At 36.7% G+C, this 24,244-nt stretch overlaps 1 pseudogene; it reads right to left on the bottom strand.

The window, feature by feature from the left end:
• Positions 1 to 10,839: 10,839 nt before the first annotated feature.
• LOC102726105 (glutaredoxin-1 pseudogene) overlaps positions 10,840 to 24,244 on the bottom strand; it is a 112,209-nt pseudogene continuing 98,804 nt past the window's right edge.

Genomic DNA, 24,244 nt, shown 5'->3' with positions numbered 1-24,244 from the left:
GAGTAGGTAATAGCCATATGTACCCATATGGAATTAGAAGCTAACTACGTTATCCAAAAATTTAAGCTAAATATACTTCTGTATCTTGCCATACTAATGTTGAATTTCTGTCAACCTGTTTATTGAAAAGAGCAGAGGGTTTTTCTGTAATAGTTAAAGGTTTGTTTTACTAGATCCAAGACCTGATGGTTTATAAACTTCAGATTGACTGTTAAAAAAAAACAAACCAAACAACTACATTTGTTAGGATGTTTAGTCTAGAGAATCGTGTTTGTTTTCTTAGAAGAGCAAGCTGTGTTTGCCATAGAAGGTTGAATCTGTTCAACCACCTTTTGAAGTTAACTTGCTGAATATAATTCAGTTATAATTAGTCAACTGATAAATGAAATCTGAAAATTCTGAATGTTATTTAAAAGCATTCCTCTAAGTATAAGTCTAGGTAAGTAAATATTAAATGTGTTTCTAATGGAGCGATTTCAAAAACAAAATGAAATGACACAAACACCATTCTTTCTAAAAAAAACCCGACACTGAGGTTCTAAATAGCAATGAGATGATGGTGATACTCTTAACAGAAAGGATGAAATAAATCAGGAATATCTAGGTTGGAGGAAAGGTGGGGGAATGGAGTAATATACTTCGTTTTAGAAATGTTGAATTTGAGGGTAAATTGAACTTGAAAGAGACAACATTCTAATGTCACAGCTCTGGGAGTCAAAGCTCTGGGAAAAAGTCTGGGGGAAAGAACAAAACTTATATTTATTATGGTTAATCCTGGAAATATACCAATAAGTATATTGGTATATTTGTATAATAATATACCAATAAGTATATTGGTAAAAGGGCCAGAGAGAATCTGTGGAGGTATCATTAGAATCTATCTATCTATCTATCTATCTATCTATCTATCTATCTATCTATCTATCATCTATCTATCTATCATCTATCTATCCAAGTTTTTATTTAAATTCCAGTTAGTTAACATACAGTATACTATTAGTTCCAGGTGTAGAATTTTGTGATTCAGTGTTTACATACAACATCTGGTACTCATCACAACAAGTGTCCTCCTTAATCCACAACACCTATTTCCCCCATTCCCCCACCCACCTCCTCTCTGGTAGCCATCAGTTTGTTTTCTACACTCAAGAGTCTGTTTCTTGGTTTTTCTCTCTTTTTTTTCCCCATGTTGATTTGTTTTGTTTTTTAAATTCCACATATGAATGAAATCATATGGTATTTGTCTTCCTTTGACTTATATTGCTTAGCCTAACATTCTTTAGCTCCTCCATGTCATTGCAAATGGCAAGATTTCATTCTTTTTTATGGCTAAGTAATATTCCATTGTGTGTGTGTGTGTGTGTGTGTGTGTGTGTACACCACCATATTCTTCCATTGTGTGTGTGTGTGTGTATATATATATATATATATGTGTGTATATATATATATATATATATATATATATATATATATACACATCTTCATCAGTGGATGGATATTTGGGCTCTTTCCATAATTTGACTATTGTTGATAATGCTGCTATAAACATCAGGGTGCATGTATCTCTTTGAATTTTTGTATTCTTTGGGTAAATACCTAGTAATGCAATTGCTGGATCATAGGGTAGTTCTATTTTTAACTTTTTAAGGAACCTCCATACTATTTTTCAGAGTGGCTGCACCCAGTTTGCATTCCCACCAATGATGTTAAGAGGGTTCCCTTTTCTCCACATACTCACCAATACTTTTTGTTTGCTGTGTTAATTTTAGTTATCCCGACTGGGGTGAGGTGGTATCTCATTGCAGTTTTGATTTGTATTTTCCTGACGATAAGTGATGTTGAGCATCTTTTCATGTGTCTATTGTCCATCTGTATGTCTTCTTTGGAGAAATATCTTTTCATGTCTTCTGTCCATTTTTTAACTGGATTATTTGGTTTTTGTGTGTTGAGTTGGGTAAGTTCTTTATATATTTTGAAAACTAAACCTTTATCAGTTATGTTACTTGCAGATATCTTTTCCCATTCCATAGGAATGTCTGGCCTGGCTTGGGAGGGAACATATATAAGACTTAATCTTACCAGGTTTTTTTTTCTCTTTAACACTATTGGAAGTATTTACTTAATTAAGTTCTGAACACCTATTAGAAGATTCTTCAACAGCCATATTGTGAATCTAACTTCTCAGGGCAGGCTTAAAGTTATTCCAGTATTTGGGATGGGGGAAGGGGATATCACCCAAGTTGGGGTGTTCATTCAGAGAGCCCTCCTGAGGAAGGCATCCTGGGCCTATATAGCTTTCAGACTGGCTTGGAATCAGATTGCCATGTCTGGGTAGAATCCTGGCCCTCACCTTCTGGCAATTACTCTCCTGGAGGCCTTCCAACTGCAGCTCTCTACTAATAGTTTAGTGAAAAATGCTGAGAGCATCTTTTCCTCTTTATCTTGTGTTCTTGCTAAACTGACTGAGTTCAATAGCAGCTTCTGGAAAACGTTCTAATAATCTCCAAAGTGTTTAAGAAGCATTACTCACATTATCACAGAAACACGTCTTGCTCCAGAAATGTATTTACTGTTCTTTTTAGAAACACAGATGCAGTCTAGGTAAATAATACAAAACAGTTACTTTCTTGCCAAGGGAAAATGCTGTTTTTGTATCTATCTATTTAAAAAGCCAATGAAATCATTCATAGTGAGGGAAGATGTATGATAGATCAAGATCTTTGACTTGCTCACTTCTTGTTAACCTATATATTTATTTATCACTATCTTTTCAAGTTTTTCTCTCTCTATTTGGTTTAACTGGGAAGACCTATCTTCTTTTAAGTCAGCCTGGTTATAATAAAATACATTATTTTAACTCCTTCATGGTTAGGAGACATGGCTTCTGTTAATTTACCATCTAGCAGTGTATTTTAAGAAAAGGGTCTTGGGTAAATCTTGGAATGAAAAATTTAAAGTCATAGCATTTAGAGATGATCTATTTCCTTATAAAGTTTTAAACTTATTTAGAATGACAAATTTAACTGATTAATTCTTGGATGAGAGAAAATATAACTGAATGAATACTAGCAGCAAAGAGCAGGCCTCTTCAGGCTTTCTTCCTTCCAGTGCATGATGTAAGAGCTATACCATTTACAGTTAGATGGTCATTTTCTGAATGGCAATATGTTTTAAGTGTGATGACTCTTTTTTATTGTACTTCAGCTGCATTTGTACAATTTAACATATATTATGTGGTTGAAGCAATTCAAGTTATTGATGTAAATCTATAAAATACTTAATATGAGCAAAGTGCCTGGCTCATGGTATGTACTCAGTAAATGAATATTGAATGAATATATCCTTGCTACTTTAATTCCATTCCCAATATTGAAATACCGTGTAAATTCTGTGGAAAACCATTGATCATAGATTGGAAGGGGAAGGCATTTTCAATCTGGAGCTCCATGGTACATTTGTCAAAGAGCTCTAAGTGCAGCTGAAGCAGCTGGCTAAGGTAGAAACCCCCGATATTGCTATTGGATTCATCTTGAATATAAGAGGAGAGGAAAATTGTTTAATGTGGGAGTTCTGATGATTCTCTTCTGTGCCTAGACCTGGATGAGATCCAGGTGTATGAGCTAGTCTGAAATGACTGTGCACATTTCTGAGCCTCAGGCATTTCTTGTTCTGCCCTATTGTCTCATAGAGAAAATCTCAGAATGAGTTAGCGGGAAGTTTTGAGGAGGTCAGGAGCTCTGTTTTGTGCTCAGCTACATGGGGGTGGGGAGCTGAACTGCTGGCCACTGGTGTGGTGCAGAATCTGGGTGGCATATGTTATCTGACATCACAGTCGAACTATTGGCTGCTCAAAAAATATAGTGCATGGAACCAGAATGAATCAGCTATTTATTCCTTCAGTATTGGAATTTATTTTTAAAATGAAAATTAAGCCTTAATTTACAAAATTTAAAAACTCTGAGTCATGAAATGGGAAAACCCTCCAAGGGTCATTAATTTGTCCTTCTTGCATATATAGTCAGTTACATAGGTTATACAAAGAAATTTGGAATTTGGATGAATCTTTAACTTACATTTTGTCTTTTCTGAGAGGCTCAACTGTTCTTATCTAGGTGGTTCGATGTTTTGTTGACATTCATTCCTGCAATGTTCCTGTGAATTAGAGGAGTGGAAAAAATTTTCTCCCATTTCCGTAACACAATGTCCTATGATGAACTCCTCTATGAATTTCCACATCTGCCTTATATGCTTCCTCTGGGCATTAACTTCCTAAAAGTTTAAATATCAGTCAGCTGTGCACCCTGCCCGCCAACTGCATCATGGACAGATCACTTTTCATGAAACCTAGTTTTGGCATGGGGTCATGTTTAACATATTTTTATGATTATTGCTGGCACATAGCATAGAACTGTACACTTACCTCTTATGAAAGCTGGAATAATGTAAATGCCATACACTTGTAAGACTGAAGGGAAGGTTAAATAGGAATTATAGAAAACATTGAAGTTTCTGACATACAACAACTATCTCCTATAAATGTTGACCGAAAACTCTGATACTAACTGCCCAGAGTTGGCTGTGATTTTAAATATGTTAATTGGCTTTTAAAATTGTAAATATGTTTTTATATTACGAAATGGAGAAAATTCTTCATGTAACACATAGGAAGCACATCACAACAGAATATGAAGATTCTCTTCTTTTTTTTAAGATTTTATTTATTTATTTATTTGAGAGAGAGAGAGAAAGATTGCAAGCCCAGGGAGGAGCAAAAGGGGGAGGGGGAGGGAGGGGGAAAGGATCTCAAGCAGACTCCGAGCTGAGCCTGGGGTCCAAGGCAGGGCTTAATCTCACAAGCTAGAGATTGTGACCTGATCCAAAACCAAGAGTTGGACGCTTAACTAACTGAGCTACCCAGGCACCCCAAAGATTCTCTTTTCTTGATATTGTATTGTATCCTTATCTATTCTCTTTCTCCATTTTACATGACCGAGGAGGTGCTTCTTCCCAGAATTCCAACTGAAATAAGTCAGTAGCGGACTTTGAGAGTACAGGACAATTAAATATGTAAATGCCCATGTTCCATTGTTTCTTTGGGCAAAATTTTCCGGAAGCACTGTAGAGTGATAGAGAGAACACCATGCAGGAAGGCAGATGGTCTGGTCCTCATCCCAGTTCTGCTCTGAGTCTCTGAGTCAATCACTTATCAGACTGGAATCTCAAAAGAGTTCTTCATCTGTAAAGCTGTGTAAAGCCCAGAGGGTCGCTCTAATGCCCAAATGAGATAATGTCAGTGAAAATGCTCTGGAAATTGGAAGGCATTCCACAAGTATAAGGTATTAAAATTACCAAGGGACTGTTTAGATTTTCCTAACCATTTCAAAACTAAAATAATCACTCTGGGTGGAGACCCATATGTGCATTCTTCCTAAAAAGAAGAGTGAAAAATAAACAGTTGTTTTATGGAATTTTCCACATTTAATGACAATAGCTACTACTGTCATTTGAAATTCTAAGAAAAGATAAGTTAGTGGTTTCTTGATACATTCAGCAATTTTAATCTTTTCTATGTATGAGATTCCTTATTCAGTATGTTTTTTATCCAGAAACCTGCATCATATTACTCTGGGGGAAAGTGAGATATCTATCCATGGACTAAAACTATTTTGTAATCATAGCTAAATCTGGAATGCGAAGGTACATGACAGATTTCAGTTTAAGCTGCCCAGTACTTAGCATTGGAAGGAAAATGTTCACTTGAAATCAAGATCCTCAACAGTATGTCAATAGTGACATAAAACTTGATTTCCGACAAAAGAATGCATAAGGATATTAGATAACACAGATGACAACATTAGGATTAGTAAATGACATTGAATTTTCATATTGCAAAACACTTTGCTGTGGTTTTTGGAGACACAAATGTCATTAGTTTACACATGTTAGATGTACATCTACATATCATGTGTTCATTCAACAGATATTTTTCTGATCATATGCTATATGTCAAGCACTGTGTAAGTCATAGGATACAGAGGTAAATATGTAGTCCCTTTCCTCTGTATTGATGGATTTAACCAAGGTTAAATTTTGGAGTATTTTTAAAAACCTGTACTCCAGTCCTAAAGATTCAGGTTCAGGAGCTCTGCAGTGGGATCCGAACAAGTAGATTAAGAAACACCATCATTAATAACAAAAACAACTCCCTTGGGGTTTTGATGTGGTCACTCTCGTTAAATAACCACCACTCAACATGCTAATAGGTGGCGACAGACACAGCATGGTAAGAACAATTTCTGAATTGGTAACAAGATATTATAGAATCCCAAAATAGGGACACTGAATCTGTCCTCAGAGGGGGCTGGATAGAGAATATGTCTGGAGAAGATGATACCTAATCTCAAATGTTTTGTGTTATTTTTCTAATCACAAACTTAATGCAGGACACCAATGAAGAACACACACACACAAAGAAAAAAAGTTATCCCTTAATATCTATGACTTTGATGGTCTTAAATTTTGCTATAACATGTATAGAGTAGGTTTTTTTCCTTAACTATTCAGTTTTGCATTCTCTAGATTTTTAGATTTAGGTCTTTAATCGATTCTGAAATACAGGGAAATATATCATCATTACCTTTGAATTTTTCTCTCATCCTTTGTCATTTTCTGAGATTTCTGTTGTCTCTATGTTGATATTTTATTCTGTTCTCCATATCTCTTAATTTCATCTCTTTATACCTTCTTTGTTTTTATAGATTCTGCAATTTATTTCATCTATTTTATTTTGTTTTTTGACTATTATATCTTCAGTATCCAGTATTTCTATTTGATTATTCTTTTCAACTTCTGGTGCCCGTTTCATATAATCTATAACCTGAACTATTTCTTTGAGAATTTTATTCTTGTTTTTTGTCCTACTTTATGTCATAAAGCTTTTCTTTGTAACGAATGTCCTTTGTATTAGTTATCTATTGCCACACAACAAATTTATGACAAATTACCTTAAAACTTAATGACTTTAGAAAACAGTAATCATTTTTTTGTCCTTCATGGTTTCTGTGGTTCTGAAATTCAGACAGCAGAGAGCAGGGGTAGCTTATTTCTGTTCCACATTGTCTGGGGCCTCAGCTGGAAGACTTGAAAGGTGGGGACTGGAATGATATGAATTGCATTCTCTCACGCTTCTGGTAGTGGATGCAGGTGTTGGCTGGAGGCTGGCTGGGGCTGTGTACAAGAAAACCCACATGTTACTTCTCTGTTTGGCTTAAGATTCCTCACAACATGGTGGCTGGATTCCAAAAGAGAAAGAGAGAGAGAGAGAGGGAAAAAAAGAATCAGGCTGAGTTGTAATATTTTTTTTTGGTCTAGTCTTGGAAGTTGTATAGATCACTTTTTTCTTACTCCACTATTTGAAGCAGGCATGAGTTTCTGCCCAAATTTGAGAGGAAAGAACATAGACCATATATCTTGGTGAAGGGAGTGTAAGTTACATTGTAAGAAGAGCATGTGGGAATGAATGCATATAGAGGTATGGGCCTCTTTGTAAAGTATAATTTCTCATATACGTATCATCTAGTTGTTCTTGCCCATGAGCTCAGTTTCTCCTGGGGCAATAACTATACTATCTGTAATATGCAAGAAGGTGTGATGAGCCAGAGGACTAGCTTTGTAGACCTTCTGGTGAGTTTAAGGAAAGAATCTGAGATAGGCTTCTCTTTCTTGTACAGATAGAAGATTCCAGATATGCTTCTTTATTTCTCTGTAAGAGGTTCTTACAGATTAAGTTGTTTGTATCTGAGCTCTCCTCTTTCATTCCTATTTATGTCTTAATTCTTTTAGAGGAATCCAGTAGCTCAAGCTAGTTTATCATCTGTCAGGAGCCAGAAGTTCTTTAGTATCCTTCTTTACCTTAATAGTCCACAATTAGAGCCTTGATTTCTTCTTTGCCCTAGGAATTATTTAGAACAGTGTGGTTTTGTTTCCTTACATTTCTATTTGATTGGGTTTTTAAATTTATACTTTAAAAACTTTTTCCACTTTTATTGCATCATGGTCAAAAGTGGCTTATACTGTTTCTACTTTTTGGAAGTTGAAGTTAAATATACAGTCATTTTTTGTCACTGCTTAAAGGAATCTTGAATAAAATGTATTATTTTTTGGGAGAGAAGCTGTTTTTTTTCCTGCTTAGATTCCTTTTAGAATTCTCTTTTTGTCTTTGAAATTCAGAAAATGTTCAAGCCATTTCCAGATGATGGCCACTTTTCATGACTATGCATGTTACAAAGCAAACCATTTTATTATTTTTTTATTAACATATAATGTATTATTTGTTTTAGGGGTACAGGTCTGTGATTCTTCGTTCTTACACAATTCACAGCGCTCACCAAAGCACATATGCTCCCCAATGTCCATCATCCAGCCACCCCATCCCTCCAACCCCCCTCCACTCCAGCAACCCTTAGTTTGTTTCCAGAGATTAAGAGTCTCTTATGGTTTGTCTCCCTCTCTGGTTTCGTCTTGTTTCATTTTTCCCTCCCTTCCCCTATGATCTTCTGTCTTGTTTCTCAAATTCCTCATATCAGTGAGATCATATGATACTTGTCTTCCTCTGACTGACTTATTTCACTTAGCATAATACCCTCTAGTTCCATCTACATTGTCACAGATGGCAAGATTTCATTTTTTGATGGCTGCATAATATTCCATTGTATATATATACACCACATCTTCTTTATCCATTCATCTATTGATGGACATCTAGGCTCTTTCCATAGCTTGGCTATTGTGGACATGACTGCTATAAACATTAGGGTGCACGTGCCCCTTCAGATCACTACATTTGTATCTTTGGAGTAAATACCCAGTAGTACAAAGCAAACCATTTTAATTTGCAAGTTCAGGTTTATATATACCTCAGGGTTTTTTCCTATATTGTGTCTACAATTATTCCTGGTTTCATATCTTCCTTAAAAGGCCTTTTCTATCTTTTTTTAATCTCAAGATTATTAAGCTGTTTTGAATGCAGTTAGATCTTTAATCTTTTCTGGAGTGATTTTTTTAATAAATGTAAAGTAAGTAGCTACTAATTATTTTATTTTCTTCCAAAATTTGTATCTACTTGTTCTAATATCAATGATTTAAAGTGACACATTTTATGATTTTAAAATTCCCACATATATTTAGAAATATTTCTGTACTAGCATATTGTGCGTTGATCTATTTTTCTATTTCTTTTGATATCTCCAGTGCTGTTTTAATTGTAACAGCTTTATATGTATTTTCATACTACTTCTAGGCACATTCCCTACCTTTTTTTTTCCCCCCTTTCGGTGTTTTTCGGATTCTCATATATGTTTTCCAAGTGGACTTTGTAATTCATCAAGTAATTTTGATGTTTATTATTTGTGTATTACTACCAATCGATACTCTAGGAAAGAAATGTTGTATATTGCATTGTCCAGTATGATAGTCACTGGCCACATGTGACCATTGAGCACTTGAAATTTGGCTAATGCAACTGAGGAACTGAATTTTTTTTTCATCTCCAGGTATTTCTTTATTAGAAAAGAAATTAACCATTCGTATTAGAGACTGCAGAAGGAAATTAACTTAATATTGCAATTCTAGAACAAACTTCACAATAGGGGACTCTTAAGTTTTCATAAAGTGGAAAGAAAAAGGAGAGAGAAAAAATCATTTAGGACTGTGTTTCTCAAATTCAGCCACTTTCACAGACATATTCTTAGGGGAGGGTTTGCAGGTTTTCTGTGATAATATTTTAAATTTTATATTTTACTCACTTATTTAGGATTATGTGGACAACCATCTTACATAACAGAGGTGCCACAGCAGCTGCACTTGTACCTCTGATCCCTGTGCATCCACCAAATGAAGACCAACCGTGCTTAACTTTTCATGTGGCGTTTCTGAAATTGGGTCCTCAAGACTCTTCACGGAGTTGGTGACATTTCCTATGAGATCTGTGAGTTGTCAAGATTTTTTTTTCCTAAATTTTATTTAATTATTTGTCAGATAGAGAGAGTACAAGCAGGGGGTGCGGCAGGCAGAGGGAGATGCAGGCTCCCCACTGACCAAGGAGCCTGATGAGGGACTCGATCCAGGACCCTGGAATCATGTCCTGAGCTGAAGGCAGATGCTTAACCGACTGAGACACCCAACTCACATCCCTGTGAGTTGTCAAGATTAAGAACACTGGTTCAGAGCAGAAATTCTTAAGATGGGATGGGGTAAGATGGGGATGACGACTGGGGAGACACATGTAGCTTGAAAAAGCACATTCAAATTACCTATCGTTTTTATAATGCAAATTCTATAAAGTCAGACTCAATAAAATAGGCGGAAAATAGGCTCAATAAAACTGGCAGAAAACCAGTTATAGATTCATCCTAGAGGGGGTGGGATAAACTTGGCTGAAAAACACTGGCTTAGAGGTAGAGGAGTCCTAGCACATAGGGAACAGTTAGTAAGAAACGTGTGTCAAAGAGAAAGAATATCTTTTGAGTCACTGAGTGAATCCTAAGCCATAACTTGTCATGGTTTTTTTTTTTTTTTGGAACCCAAAGGACCAATTGAGAGTGAAAACTCAAGTTGTCCATCAACCTTCTCAGACCTGTGATTTGGGGCAAGTTGGTCCACTTTTAATATTAAGTCAAAAGAAGGAAAATCTGTGTTTCCCAAAAAATGTACCCTCTCTCTCTCTTTTTTTGGTTAACATATTTCAGAATTTTAAGTAAACAGTTGCTGTGGCTCCTAGCCCCAGATACGTCCACCAGGAAGTATAGTCATTTGCAATGCCATCCTGCTCTCAAGGGGGATATCAGCCTGGGGTCTGCTCTGTAATTATTGTAGAGCTCCAATTTGCTTTAGCTGCTTCAACAGTTCCTCACTCTTATGTATTTCTATCAGATTAGTGCATCCACCTATACAATCTTTACCAATAAAGACCCAAAGTACTATTTTGGCTCCTGTGAGCTGTTGCAAATAATCTCGAATCTTGATTGTGTCACTGGTGGCTATGATATCGACAAATTCCAAAAACCCTTGTTTGGAGGGCAATGGCTGAGGAGCTCTTGGGTCCTTCTGCAGTAGAGGCAGGTGGGCTTGATGAATACAACAGCCTTCCTGGGTTGGATTTTGCTGTTCACAAACTCTTGAGCCCATGCTGACAGGCAGCTGCCTACTGGGGAGGAATCCTCAATTGCAGGTATTGCTCAGGATATAAACCCCTGAATTTTTAATTTAATATAATTTAATTACATTTAAATTTAAATAGCCACATATGGTAGTGGGTACTGTATTGGACAACAGAACTCTAAGGCCAGAAATAAGAAGGGAGAAAATAGATCGTAGATATTCCTATCAGGGGGCCCTTTATTTTTTGTATTTTCTAATGTGTGCTGATGTCAAAGTATGCAGGTAAAGTTTATACAGGCTTCTCTTCAGCCTAGATTCATGTCCAGGGACATGGTGTGACTGTGACCAACTTTCTTCTTGGTGCTACTAACCACTGCATCTGGGAAGGGAACAACCATATCTAGTAAAGCTGTATGTCTTGGATTACTCAGTTGGCACAACAGGTCTTAAATGATCTATAAGAGCAGAAATAGAGTGGTTCTTGTCTTTTCCCCTACTTGCTCTCATCCTCTCAAATTCTGGGAAGTTAATGAGTTTCTACCAGGAGCTCTTCTTTGACTTACTTCCTGTGTTAATTAACTACTGTCACAGTTTGGGTAGTGGAATGTTAGTTGTTGCTTTCTTATTTTGATTTAGAATTTCTAGCATTCCAGTTCAGGAACCCATAGCTCCTGCTGCCTCAGTAACATGTTGTATTGAATAAGCCAGTCATCTGAATATCTGTCATGCCAATCCTATGTTCTTCTAGCTACCTAGATAATTGTATTTTGTTTCATATGACCTTGGGCCCTTTGCCATAAGTGCTTGGGCCATAGGTATCTGAATCTGACTCACAAATGCATGGACTGAGCAGCAATCTATGTGGTGGCATTAAAAAATGAGTTGAGCCAATCTATTTCTTTTCCATGTTTGATCTAATAAAATCTAAGTAAATGATTCAGGTAGCCTTGCAATAGTTGGTTAAGAATCCATTAGGAAGAATCAGAGCCATATCAGTTTTATTGTAGTGTCTCACAGACTAAATGATGAGGGACCAGAAACTAAGAGTAAGCAGAGGGAGCTAGCTGGTCACTATAGGACATACTGTGGAAGTGAGAGCATGGTGCCTCACTTCAAGAGATGGAACAAGTGCAGTTAATCAAGTTGCCTCAGTTTCTGATGTCATTACAGTCCCAAAGTGTAAAATGCTTACAATAGCCATTTATTTAAATTTATATAATTTACTTTAGTTTATTTTTAAACCATTTTATTGAGGTGTGATTAGCACACAAAAAACTGTACATAGTTAATGTATATATTATTTATTTTCTTGAGATAACTTCTTGAGATTAGTTTCTGTTCTTCACAGTTAAGAGTCTTATATGAAGGCTTGGTAGAAGTTATCACTAATTTTGTATTTTGTTTGGTTCTCTTTGGGAAGAAATGGTGATTAGATACCTTTGCTCATATCTCCCTTTTTCCTGAAAGTTACCTGAGGGATGTGTGTGTGTGTGTGAGAGAGAGTGTTTGTGTGTGTGTGTGTATAGTGTGCATGATAGAAGGGAGAACATTCAGGGGCTCCTGGGTGGCTCAGTTGGTTAAGCATCTGCCTTCAGCTCAGGTCATGATCTCACGGACTTGGGATCAAGCCCCGCACTGGGCTCCCCACTCAGTGGGGAGTCTGCTCTTCCCTCTCCCTCTGTCCCTCCCTCTCCCACTGCACCTCTCCTCCCCCCACTCGTGCATTTTCTCTCTCTCTCTCTCAAAATAAATAAGTAAAATCTTTTAAAAAAATAAGGGAGAATATTCAGGCAGGGAGAACAGTGTTAGGAATGAAAGGCAAGAAAACAAGAAGTAGTACGGTATGGATTAAAATATGGATTTCTGTTTTGTTTATGCTGATCTTAAGAGATGCAAATGAGAGGCATTTTCCCTCCCTCTCCTGCTCTTTCATTCATTTATTAATTTATGTATCCACCCAGCAATAGTTTATTAAGTGCTTAATATGTGCCAGGCCCTGTTATAGGCAATCAAGATATATGCATTTGACAGAAGAGACAAAAAGCCCTGCCCTCCTAAGATTTAGGTGAGAGATCATCAACAATGAAAAAAATAAGTAAATACATCTTTCAGCATATTAAAATGTAAAAAGTGCTATGGAAAAAATAACTAGATTAAGTAAAGGGGAATTGGGATCCTTCTAGGGCATAGAGAGTATTCAAAGAAATGAGACTGCATTTTTGCCTCCCTCATGTTAAGGAGAAAGCCAACTACTTGTGTTCTGGTGTTCATTGGGCAGAGAAAAGGGCCTGAATAACATTTTGTTTCAGGACTGATAAAGATGCTATGAGGTGCCTGGAGGATATCCCCTTACCTAGGTTTTTCTTTGGGACCTTAGTTCTGTTGAGAGAGGCTGGAGTTCTAGATGAAGAGGAGGAAATAGTCCTCCTAGAGTGATGGGAGCTGGATGTGGGAAAGGTTTTGAGAGGATTTCCATCAGTGGCACAGACCTATACATGTTGTGCTTCAGAGTATTGGCACTCAGGCCTGTGGCTGTCATGAGTATCTGATGAGCAGGTTGCAGTTAAAGGAGAGGGGGGCACAATTATGAAGGACATAACCTGAGCAGCATGAGATTAGTGTCCAATGGAGGGTGAGGAAGCAGATGGAAGGCAACCTCACGGAATAAACAGAGTCACAGTGATAGTGGTGATCTCTATGAACTAAAGGCCATGACTTCTTTTATTTCCTGGATACCATTTAAGACTCTAGTTTCTTTTGCAAGTCTAGAGAGGTTTGAGAAACTCAAAGAAAGAAACAGTGAATTTTTTTTTTTAAGATTTTACTTATTTATCTCAGAGAGAGAGAGAATGAGTGGGGGAGAGAGGCAGAGAGAGAAGCAGGCTCCCGGCTGAGCAGGGAGCCCAATGCGGGGCTCAATCCCAGGACCCCGGGATCATGACCTAAGCCAAAGGCAGATGCTCAACCAACTGAGCCACCCAGGAGTCCCCAGAAACAGTGAATTTTTAATTACCCTGGAGAACACGATACATTTGATTTAAAAATTAATGTTATGTTTCTTGATCTGAGTGTGGAAAAATCTTCATTCCTGCTGCATATGTTAAAGAGTTTTGTCTTTTTCAACAGTCAGTGAAGAGATAATGAAAAATTTTAGGGAGAGTGACAACACAAATTTGTATTTTAAATACAGTTTTGTGTTGATGCATTTAAAGGACATGGACAATAGTTAGAAGCTATTACACATTTGTTAGTGAGAAATGATAGAGTCCGCATTCCAGAGTAGAGGCAATAGGGAAACTGAGGAGAAAGTTTGTTTCTCGATTGACCTTGGCAGTTGGATAGAGGGAGAGCTCAAATTGACACTACATCTGTGGCTTAAGTAACTGGGCAGATGGGTGTTGTATCACTGACATAAGAAAGACAGAAGGTTGGTTGAATTTATCATATTGTGGTGCCTGTGATATCTCAAGGAGATATTGAGAAAGTGCTGTCTAGGGTTAAGCTGGATACCTGAGTGTCAAGTTCAAGAAAGGATTCTGAGCTGAAATAATGATGTAGATTGGTCCAGTTGAGGGGTAAGGGAATTGAAGGCACTGGTAAGTGTATTCAGCTCACCCCCAGGAAGAGGACAGGAAGGGGCTTGGCAGGGATGACATGTAGGATACAGAATCAAAGCTAAAGAGGTGATATCAGAGAAAGGCTCTCAAATTCCTCATTAACCTAGTATCACCTTGGATATCACAGAGATATATGCTCTTAATGCTTCAGATAATTTTGTTTTGTTACTTTTAAGTAAATACCATAATGGTAAATGAAAAATTCCTGCAGATACATTTGGCAGAAAAATAGCTCAATGAAATAATTCACACACACCGAAGTATTTAGTGGCTAAATCCATTTGTGGAATGCTGTCTAGTTTATACCTATTGGAGATTCATGATGGGCATTAACATAAAAGTTTCAAGAAATCCTGCTGCAGTTAAGAAACCAGTTTAACCTGGTATTTCTCAAACTTTCCCTACCATAAAACTTTATTTTTAAAGTTCAACAGCTATTAACATTCCTCTAGAATGATTATTAGAAAGAACAAATATAAGAAAAGATGGGAACTAACCCCTGTTTATCATCTCACAGCTGAGGTAGGATCAGATAATAAAGCATTGGTCTAAAAGAAATCATTTCAGATTGCTTGTAGGGATCCATCTACTCTGCCACTACAAAGATAACTAAAAATTACTGCTTAAAATTTTTGGTGTATTTTGTAGCCACTACCATAGTACTATTTTCTATATTCTCCTTCTCTTCCTCCTTTCTCTTCCCCCTCCTACTACTCTCCTTTATCTCCTGCTTTTTTCTTCCACCTTTCTCCCTCCTTCTCTCTCTCCCTTCTTTTTTCCTCTCTCTAGCTTATGTAATTATAATCACACTGTATGTACTCTTCCCACACTAAAAATGCTAAAAATGCTTGTTATAATATAAGAATTTCCATTAAAAGTTTCAATGGTTGCATAATATTTTATCATGTGGATTTTTAATGATTAACCATGCCTCTTCTGGACCCTTGTTTCAAAAGCATTTTTGTATAATATGCTGTGATAAATATGCTTACATTGAGTTTTTCTGCATTTTGAGATATTTTCTCAGTAATTAAAAAATTTTAATTTAAAGTTTATCTTTTCATAAGCATTCTTGGGACAGTTTAGTGATTTCCATAATGTGATGGCAGCATTAAAAATCTATCAGCATTTTTCAACATCACTCAGCATCAGGGAAATACAAATCAAAACCTCAATGAGATACCACCTCACACCAGTCAGAATGGCTAAAATTAACAAGTCAGGAAACGACAGATGTTGGCGAGGATGTGGAGAAAGGGGAACCCTCCTATGCCGTTGGTGGGAATGTAAGCTGGTGCAGCCATTCTGGAAAACAGTATGGATGTTCCTCAAAAAGTTGAAAATACAGCTACCCTATGACCGAACAATTGCACTACTAGGTATTTACCCCAAAGATACAAATGTAGTGATCCGAAGGGGCACGTGCACCCCAATGTTTATAGCAGCAATATCCACAATAGCCAAACTATGGAAAGAGCCTAGATGTCCATCAACAGATGAATGGATAAAGAAGATGTGATACACACACACACACACACACACACACACACACACACACACAGGAATATTATGCAGCCATCAAAAATGAAATCTTGCCATTTGCAACAACGTGGGTGGAACTAGAGGGTATTATGCTAAGTGAAATAAGTCAATCAGAGAAAGACAAGTATCATATGATCTCACTGATATGAAGAATTTGAGAAACAAGACAGAGGATCATAGGGGAAGGGAGGGAAAAATGAAACAAGATGAAACCAGAGAAGGAGACAAACCATAAGAGACTCTTAATCTCTGGAAACAAACTAAGGGTTGCTGGAGTGGAGAGGTGTGGGAGGGATGGGGTGGCTGGATGATGGACATTGGGGAGGGTATGTGCTTTGGTAAGCACTGTGAACTGTGTAAAACTGATGAATCACAGACCTGTACCCCTGAAACAAAAAATACATTATGTTAATTAAATAAAATCTATCAGCATTTTATTAGAAATTATTTTTCTAATAATTAAAAATACTATATTAGGATTTGATAAGTAAAACAGTGTCTGTGTCACTCTCCATCAATTTCTCCCTTTCCATAATTTCTCCATCATTCCTTTTGTTAGCTTCTCCCATACAGCCTACAAACCATCTCCTTTACCCCACTTAAATCTTATTTTCTCTTTATTCTACTACTCCATTTCACACCTTTCCTCATCAAACCCCTTGAAAAAAAAAATAGTCCAGACTCACTTTCTCACCTTCCAATCAACCATTAACATCCTGCCATCAAGTGTCTGCTGCCACCACTTAAAACACATTGTATTATTGTTTCTCTTCTGCCAGACTGTGTGTGCCTTAGAGGCAGGAAGGACAGTCTTGGTATCCATATGGCACAAAGTGTATAGTCAAGAAAATGAATTCATTCAACAAACATGGTATGATGTTCATGGAATGATGTTTATCCATTCTTCACTTAAGCATGCATAATGGAAATAACAGAAATCCAATATAACTTTTTTCTAAGGGTTATTCTATATTATATTTCCTTTCCCTTAGCATTCACTGGGATGGTCTGTCTTTCTGTTTGTGTCTCTTTGTGTACCTACCTCCCTAATTGCCTGCCATATATATCTATCATCTGATTATATCTATCTTTGTTAAATTCTGAATCTTTATTGTTTCTATAAGTTGACTTGATAATATTCTGATGGTTGTCAGTGCAAGATACTTTGTACCATAGATGCATGTAAATGGCATATTTTCATTAAGATAGTGTTCCTCATAACTGTAGGATTAGAGTTTGTGACCAGGATCACAGAGGCCAATGTGGTTCGGGGAGTCTGATGAAATGTAGAAGCCACTCCTGTAAAGGGTTTGTGTCACATTATTCCATCTCTAAAAAGAAGATACTGAGGGGTGCCTGGGTGGCTCAGTCAGTTAAGTGTCTGCCTTCGGCTCAGGTCATGACCCCAGAGTCCTGGGATTGATCCCCACATCATCAAACTCCCTGCTCAGCAAGGAGTCTACTTCTCCCCCTCCTGCTCTCCCGCCTCTCCTGCTCCTTCTCTCTCTCTTTTGCTCACTTTATCTCTCTCAAATAAATAAATAAAATCTTAAAAAAAAAGAAGATATTGCTAATTACATGACACAGTTGTGTGGTCACACTGTACATGGTGCCAATACCAAAGGAAATAAGGAGTCCCTTATTTGGAGCAGTTTTTCTAATTGAAGTAGGCAACACACATATAAGTATATCACTGGAAAAATGTACATGCACATATGTTTGGGTTGTGTCCACTGCCAAGGAATTGCTAAAGTTATTATAGGATTTTGAATGAGATGCAGTTTATCTGGAAAGACTGAGAGAAATATTTAAGTCATATTAAGAACTTTCATCTTAAGTCAAGACAAAGAGAGGGACGCTTTGAAGAGTAGGATAAAAGCTTAGGGTAGAGAAAGGGGTGTGTTTGAAAGGTCAACAGTGAAAGTGAGCAAAGTGGTGGACAGTTGTGATGCTGCCTATTCATAGATGTAAGAAGCAGTTCTGAATCATTTCTCAGCTGAGCAAAAGGTGCTGAAAATGAGTAAACATCATGAGGCAGGAAGTTGTTGCTATTTAACAAAAGAGCTTTTTGTCTTGGCATACAACTATGGATATGAGACTGAAAAGGCAAAAGAAGAAATGTAAGTATATGATATCGTTTATGGCCATGAGGAAGAGTAAAGATATAGATGAGATTACAAGCCTGTAATTGGCCATGATGCTCATGGAGACATTGGGCTGGGTCCTGAAAAAACCTTGTGTCTGAACCAAAGATACCATTCTGTAAGACAGAGACGGGGTGTGGCAGGAAGAGAGAGGCAAGTTTGGGGAATCATTACTTTTAAAAGTAATATTGAACAAAATAGTAGCTGAATTATTTAAGAGAAAGAATGGAAGGGGGAAACGAGCATCTTGCACAATATTATAGTGACAAGATTCCTTTCTTCCTAGGAGAGTTAGCAAAAGAGCCCCCAAATACATGGCCTTCCTAGAGGTTTGCATGCAAAGGGGTTCCAGAGCAATTCATGAATTACACAGAAGTAGAATACAGGGCTGCCCTTCTCAAAATGTGAGGCATGCTGAGTTCAAGAAATACTGAATTAGGAGGTAGTGTGTGCTTGCTCCTGTTTGAACACCTTACTAACTATAAGAGATAGTTCATAGGGACAGGAAGTTCACAGGATAATGTCAGCAACCCTGCAAAGAGAATGTATTCATGAGAGGCAATTGGGAGGATACTTTGTGAGAAGGAATATGAGAAAATGTTTCTGCCATGAAAATGCCTTCTTTTGGGCGCCTGGGTGGCTCAGTTGGTTAAGCGACTGCCTTCGGCTCAGGTCATGATCCTGGAGTCCTGGGATCGAGTCCCGCATCGGGCTCCCTGCTCAGCAGGGAGTCTGCTTCTCCCTCTGACCCTCCCCCCTCTCATGTGCTCTCTCTCATTCTCTCTCTCTCAAATAAATAAATAAAATCTTAAAAAAAAATGCCTTCTTTCAACCTTAAGAGTGAGGAAAACATTAAATTACATCAACTGTAGAGTTTAAATTTATTTTGTTATAATATAGTTAAAGAAAATAACTTGTGAATGGCATTAATGAGAGAACATATATAAAACCTTCTTTCTCTTTTTTTCCTTAATCAAACATTTCTCAGCAATGTGGGGCAGAAGATTCTTTGTTTTACTTCATTTTTAGATTCCTTTTGTAAATTTTAAGGGAGTAGTGCTCTCTGTCCCTAATACAGCTGCTGCCTCCTTAAGGCTTTTCTGAAATTAGAAGATAACTGTAGTTGGTGGGTTAATCCTGTGCAAAGGCCATATATGCAAAGGGAAACATTGGAGTCTGAAGATTTAATTGTTCGTCAGTCAGGATTTGCTTTTTCTAAAATGTTAAACAATCACCACTTGGTGAGCAATAAAGCCAATATCTTCAGGAATAATTGTGGCTGACATATTCAATTTAAGAATCTAGGGGGAGATAATCAATCAGAGCATATTACAATGGGTTAAAAAGTATGTTCATATACTTGTTTTTGCTACCTAAGATAAAATCAAGTTTGAGAAGTAAATAATACTTTGGGGGTTGGTAAGTATTCAGAAGTACCTAATTCAAGCCAATTTTTAAAATAAATTTTGTTAAAAAATAATATAGAAATTAAATGAACACAAAAACTAAGAATAGATCTCGATGAATTAGTACAAAGGGAATACATCTGTGTAACCACCCCCCAGAACAAGAAGTAAAATAGAAACAGCACCCAGATGTTCTTCTTGTTACTGTCCTCATGCTCCTTCTCAAAAGCAACATCTGTCCTGAAATCTAACATCATAAATTAGTTTTGCCAGCTTTTAAAAATATATTTAAATCCATCATACAGTGTGTATTCTTTTGTCTGCCTTCTTTTGCTCATCATTATGTTCATGAGGTTCATCCATATTGTTGAATATAGTGGTAGTTCATGGCTGTGAATTATTTTCATATTTGAAAGAAAAATGACCATGTTATAAAAAATTGGGAAAATAAATGTAAAAGACATCTCCTTATTAATATTCAAATATGAGCATAACAGTAATTTTGATAAACCTAACCTCAGATTGATTTCCTCAACGTTCACTGCTGAAACTATGTGAGAATAGGTAGTTTATTAGGCAGATAATCCCAAGAAACACCAACAGGAGAGTGTGGAAAAGAGATGAAGATGGGATAACTAAAGAGGGTGACTAAAGAGTTTGCTGCTGCTCTTGGCAACTGAGGCACAATTCCACTGGAGACCTCTGGGAGATGATGTAGAAATCATCAAGATTGTCACAACCAAGGGGCAAAGAAGCTGGGATATTTATTCACCACCTTTCACATTAGTTGGAGACTGCTCTCCATGGTGTAAACCCCCTGGTAATTCCAGTCAACTGTGCACATAGGCAGAATATGTTCTCACAGTTGAAAAGAACTGTCAGGTAGAGAGTTGCAGGTAGTTTGCCAGCAGAACCTGCAACTGGAAGGTCAGTGCTGAGAAAGTGTAAGTAGAACAGCATCTGCTACAAATACAATCTCAACCAAAAGACTAAAGTAAAACACAATAATGAATTACTGTTTGGCAAATAGCTGTGGTCAGACTCACAATGAAGGAATCTAAGTGTTTGAATAATCTTTATATCTTGGGGAACACACTATTTCTAATAAACACATATGTATTTCCTTGGGGTTCCAGATTGGGTCTTTGTCTTGACTACATGGCAAAGTATTCGTTGTGGGCACCTAGGGATAGGGGCTATATGATCATAGCCATGGTTCTCTATTGCAAATTCTTGATTTACTTTAATAATTAGCCATTTGTAATTGACCTCTAAAGAGCAGTGGATTAAAAGTCAATCAGGGAGGTTACATTAAGAAATGGAATTCTGAAGACCAAAAGAGTCCATCAATTTGAACTTGTTAAACTTGGTCTTTCATAAAGAATTAGATTAAAATTGACCTTTGATTTTCGATGACAGACTTGCTGTGTTTGTATGAGTTTCAAATTTAGAAGTAACAACTCACGTCTGTTATTTGGAAAGCTTGGAAACCTTTTTAGTTTGCAAAAGGAAGGTATATCAAGATGTATAAAATTATTTATGAATTTCAATTTCCTCCTTACTGTCCAGAAAGCACTTGGAAACTATCCATGAGCTTTACATAATCATGATTATCTAGAAAGGATATTATTCAGAATTTGGTTTAAAACTATTGCTCTTAGTTTACATATTCTTCCAGCTCCCACTTTACTCATCAAAACTACTTAGAGATGAATATAGTTCTAAGAAGCTAGGTAACTTTGTGAGCTCAAAAAATCTTTGTTTTGAGTAGCCTACTGTATTTTCAATACTGTTGAATGGAAATTCCCTTTCTTTAAGTTCGTCCCCATTCTCCTCCATCTTTACACAAAGGCAGGTTAGAACACTTCTGTTCATTTTTTCCTGGACAACAGGCAGAGACATACAATACTCTCACCCCTCCTTTCCCATTAAATTATCTGTTTTTAGGCTGATCCTTAAGTTGTTCATAAAGACATGGTGCTGGCTCCTTTTTTCCTGCTTTTTTTGTTAAAACTCAAATTTATTGATAATATTTTGGTGGTATATTATCCAGAACTGAAACCAATATCCAAGGTGTGCTCCTTGTATGAAATATGGTAGAACTCTTTATTTTCATATTTTTGGAAGCTGTTTCTCTTCATAAGGAGTAGGATGAATCAGGAAATCTTTGGGCACAAATTGAAATAGAGTTTGAAAGTTTCTGTATGTATTGGGAATCATGAGAGGTTTTAAGGGGGAAATTGTAAAACCAAGTTCAAGTTTTATAAAAGTAACTTTGGTAGCAGTAAAGTATAGGTATTATAAAGGAAAATAACAATTTCTGATTGAATTCACCCTATTTTTATATCATCTATAGATGTGATTAATAAGCAATCAATGTCTATATCTAAGACATCAGGATACACACACTGGGCGGCAAAGTGAGGAAGACACAGTCCCACAGGATCAAACAAGTTCCTCCTTCCAAGTCACTTATACCTTCTTCAGTATGATCATTCAGCCGCTTACATCTCCATCCAGTGCATTTTTTTCTTGGACACCAGGTGCTAATAAAAATAATGATGATGGAACCATTTTTATCACTTATGGGATGCAGACACTGTTTTAAGTGCTTTAAATATCGACTTAATTTTCTTCCTAACTCTTTGAGGTAGTATTATTTTCATCATCATTTATAAATGAGGACCCTCGGACACATAATTTAAGTGGTATGTCCAACATCCCACAGCTGGTAAGTGGCAGAGCTACATTCCAGGTCAGAGGTTTGGCTCGAGTAAATTCCGTGAATCTGTTCACTACACTACCTCAAAAGAGCCAAGACAATGTAGAATGAATATCACCTAATGTGACCATACAGAAAAAAACCTCTACTTCATGGACTCTTGAAATAGACGTTTATACCACTCTAAGAAAACTCAATTTGTGGGCAGGAATAGTAAGACTGTGTGGTTGTTGCCATTTTGAGAGTAAATATATTTCAGTTGAGAAATGGATTAATTAAATAGGTAAAGAAAGTCCCCTTCTCCCAAAAATAAGTTACAAATGGGGTTTAATTTCATTTTCTTTTTTGGAAAACCACCCAGTTGTTCTTGCAGAGTATATTATTAATAAACTATTTTTTAAAATTCCAATTTACACTGAATTGAATATAATCACTAGTTCATAATTAGAGAGTGTTTTAAATCTAAAAATTATCCATATTCTCTTGATGTTCAGTTTTAGTACTTGCCCCCCAATTTTTCCATTTATAGTCAATTCTTGTTATTCCTGGTAGTTATGTTGTATAAAATCACTACAAATACTGAATTAGTGAATATTGACCCACTGATCCTAAGAAATATAGAATTGGGTCCCTATGAGCTTCTGGGTACAATATTTTTGTTAACCAATCAATATGTAACCTTGTTTTATGTGTGTTTCTGTTTAAGGATACCTTATTTAATATGTATTGTTGATGAATTAACACCAAGCTCACAACTAACAGCACTAAACTCATGCCTGAATGAAGCTTATATAACACATGTATTTTTCTCCATAAGACACATACAGCATAGCCTTCTTGCATTAAGGACTTAAGCACTATGCTTGAAAAACATTTTAAATAGCACAATCACTGACATAAAGCACAAAAATGCAAAAATCTAGCACTAAATAAACCGAGAAGAGGATACTTGTTTACAGCATCAGAGATGAAACAAGACAAAAGTTAAATTGAGACTTTTGATCTCAACTGGGAATGTGCATGCTGGGTGACTCAAATTTTTTACTACCAGCACATGTCCACAAATGACAATGAAAACATCACAAGTATTGATTTTGGAGTAATAATAAATTTCAGCAAGTAAGCAAATTAAAAAATACAGAATCTGAATAATGAGGATCATCTGTCTTTTGTATTTTATTAAAACACAAATACAAAGATGGGCTTTTAGATGGCATCATAACTGAAAGGATTCAGAAATCTCTAGTATTTTTTTCTCAAGGTGATTATTTCTCCAAGTGTCACAGTGTTTTTAGATAGCCTTTTAAAAAGGAGAGTCTGAATTATTGTTCTAAAGGGTTAAGAATTCTCTTGCCGAGAAGAGTTAATGGGATTAACTGGGTTTAAACTCCACATTTTTTTCTTTCCTTATCTCTTGGGATCACTGGGGATTACAGGTATTACAATTAGATAAAGCTGGGCGCCTGGGTGGTTCAGTTGGTTAAGCGACTGCCTTCTGCTCAGGTCATGATCCTGGAGTCCCGGGATCAAGTCCTGCATCGGGCTCCCTGCTCGGCAGGGAGTCTGCTTCTCCCTCAGACCCTCCCCACTCTCCTGCTCTCTCTCTCTCAAATAAATAAATAAATAAAATCTTTAAAAAAAAAACAAACAAAAACA

The sequence above is a fragment of the Leptonychotes weddellii genome, chromosome 3 (genome assembly GCF_054177405.1).
Source record: "Leptonychotes weddellii isolate Sample4059 chromosome 3, ASM5417740v2, whole genome shotgun sequence".
Lineage (NCBI taxonomy): Eukaryota > Metazoa > Chordata > Mammalia > Carnivora > Phocidae > Leptonychotes > Leptonychotes weddellii.
This window is presented reverse-complemented; position numbering and strand designations above follow the sequence as displayed.